Here is a 3,100-nt window from a genome sequence, read left to right as displayed (position 1 = left end):
TGGCACAGAAGGGGCGGGATCCGGCCGCCCGCCCGCCTCCCGCCGCTGCAGAAGGGAGGCGCCTAGACGGGGAGGGAGGGAAGGAGGGAGGGATGCAGCAGCGCGGCGATGCGGCGCCCTCCTGACGGGCCGGGGGATGGAGGCGCGCCGCACGTCCAGGGGGGAGCTGAGGACGCCCAGCCGCGCGCCCGGCTGCGCCCCCGACGCCAGGAGACCGCGGCGCGCAGGAGGAGCAAGGCGCTCCTTTGCCAAACGGAGCTGCGCTCATCTGCTGGCCGGAAACGACCCTTTGCCTGCCAGCCGCGATGCAGATCAGAACAAGACTGGATGCTGGACAAGCTGCCTCTGTGTGCCCTTAGAACCACAGAATTGTAGAGGTGGAAGGAATCACAAGGATCATCTAGTCCAACCCCCTGCAGTGCCCAGTGTGGGGCTCGAACCCACAACCCTGAAATTATAAGGGCTTCATGCTCTACCAAGTTACTCCAGCCTTCCAAAAGTAGGGGGCGCAAGACCTTTAACATAGCTGTAGCGCTGTGTGTGTGTGTGTTGCAGGCAGACTTTGGTAATCTGGCACATTGGGTGCCCCATTATTATTATTTTCCACAATAATTCCTTTTGGCACAGTTGCCTTTTAATGGATCTTCTCAGTAATGGTAAAGGGACCCCTGACCATTAGGTCCAGTCGTGACCGACTCTGGGGTTGCGGCACTCATCTCGCTTTATTGGCCGAGGGAGCCGGCATACAGCTTCCGGGTCATGTGGCCAGCATGACTAAGCCGCTTCTGGCGAACCAGAGCAGCACACGGAAATGCCGTTTACCTTCCCGCCACAGTGGTACCTATTTATCTACTTGCACTTTGACGTGCTTTTGAACTGCTAGGTTGGCAGGAGCAGGGACCGAGCAACGGGAGCTCACCCTGTCGTCGGGATTTGAAATGCCAACCTTCTGATCGGCAAGTCCTAGGCTCTGTGGTGTAGACCACAGTGCCACCCGGATCTTCTCAGTAGATGTCTGTATAAATATAGCTTTTATTATAGTTATCATTTTGCAACTCCTCAGGAGTAAACCCTACACGAATCTGGAGTGGAGTCCCTAAGACAGTTGGATAGTGCCTTGTACGCCTCCTTCCAGCAAATCCTGCAGCCAAACTGGTGCCCAACGCATTGCTCTGCTTTCCTTTGGACCGCATCAGCGAGGGGTCTTGTCGTTTGAGTAGCCCACAACTTTGATACACACTCTGTGCAGCTAAGTGGTTTGACTTCAACCCCCACCCCCTAGAGTTGCCTGCCATCATCTCTTGAGACAGACAGATGCCAACAAGGTCAGCTGCTCTAAATTAGAATTTGTGCTTCTTGATGATGTGCTGCCCATCCATTTTCATTATAAGAATTTCCATTTGTGTCCCACTGAACTAACTTATCTGGGAATTCTTGTTCCCAAGGATACTGGTAGCACTGGACAACTGGACCCTTACACATATTATCAAGAAAACGCAGTCCAACCTGGAACAGTGGACACTCCTCTGAGTCTGTGGGGCAAGGTTCATGTGATGAAAATGAATGGGTTACCCAGATTGAGCTAGGTGCTGTGGGGTGCCCCCCTCTACATCACCCATCTCTACTTCCAAGCAAGCCCCTCTGGAACCCAGTGCGGGAGGACCTGATGGCCTTGGTGAACTATACAAAACCCACCCTCTACAAGACCCCATTGGGCAATGGCAAATCTCAAGTGAATGACCCATGGGAGGTCTAGATCAGAGAGCTGGACTTCCCTATATACTTGAAGCAATGGCAAACTGCTTTGGCCTCTGTAAGGTTTGGCTCGGATCTTCAATTACGGAGCTACTTAGTGATGGACAAGTGCGGGGCAGACTGAAAATTCTCAGGTGCTCCATTACAACACAACTCTGTGAACCTTGAAGAAGGGGCAATGTACCGTATTTTTTGCTCTATAAGACTCACTTTTTCCCTCCTAAAAAGTAAGGGGAAATGTGTGTGCGTCTTATGGAGCGAATGCAGGCTGTGCAGCTATCACAGAAGCCAGAACAGCAAGAGGGATTGCTGCTTTCACTGCGCAGAGATCCCTCTTGCAGTTCTCGCTTCTGAGATTCAGAATATTTTTTTTCTTGTTTTCCTCCTCCAAAAACTAGGTGCGTCTTGTGGTCTGGTGTGTCTTATAGAGCGAAAAATACGTAACTGGACTTTTGTTTGCCCTATTGGTCAAAAGACAGGTGTTGCAACACTGGAAGGGGAGTATCCCTCCCCATAAATCAGAATTTGTGCTTCTTGATGCATCCATTTTCATTATAAGAATTTCCATTTGTGTCCCACTGAACTAACCTATTTGGGAATTCTCGTTCCCAAGGATACTGGTAGCACTGGACAACTGGACTCTTACACATATTATCAAGAAAACGCAGTCCAACCTGGAACAGTGGACACTCCTCCGAGTCTGTGGGGCAAAGTTCATGTGATGAAAATGAATGGGCTACCCAGACTGAGCTAGGTGCTGTGGGGTGCCCCCCTCTACATCACCCGTCTCTATTTTAAGCAAGCCCCTCTGGAACCCAGTGTGGGAGGACCTGATGGCCTTGGTGAACTATAAAAAGCCCACCCTCTACAAGAGGGCAATGGGAAATCTCATGTGAATGACCCATGGGAGGCCTGGACCAAAGAGTTGGACTTCCCTATACACTTGAAGCAATGGCAAACTGCTTTGGCCTCTGTAAGGTTTGGCTCGGATCTTCAATTACAGAGCTACTTAGTGACGGACAAGTGGGGGGCAGACTTAAAATTCTCAGGTGCTCCATCACAACACAACTCTGTGGACCTTGATGGAAGGGGCAATGTAAGTGGATTTTGTTTGCTTTATTGGTCAAAAGACGGGTGTTGCAACACTGGGAGGGGAGTATCTCTCCCCATAACAGCTCAGTAGTCAGAAGACGTGCCTATTCTTACAACATACGAAAAGGCTACCTTCACCAGGCAGCACAAAAAGTATAAGCACTCCGAGATTTGGGATCCGTACTTGTTTGCATGAAGTACGTGCCCAGTGGGCTCTGCTAGAGCCTATTCCTTGCCACTCTCCGTTTCTCCC

Source organism: Podarcis gaigeae, assembly GCF_964106915.1.
Source record: "Podarcis gaigeae genome assembly, chromosome: 17".
Lineage (NCBI taxonomy): Eukaryota > Metazoa > Chordata > Lepidosauria > Squamata > Lacertidae > Podarcis > Podarcis gaigeae.
The sequence above is the reverse complement of the archived record's forward strand: the minus strand, read 5'-3'. Positions refer to the sequence as shown.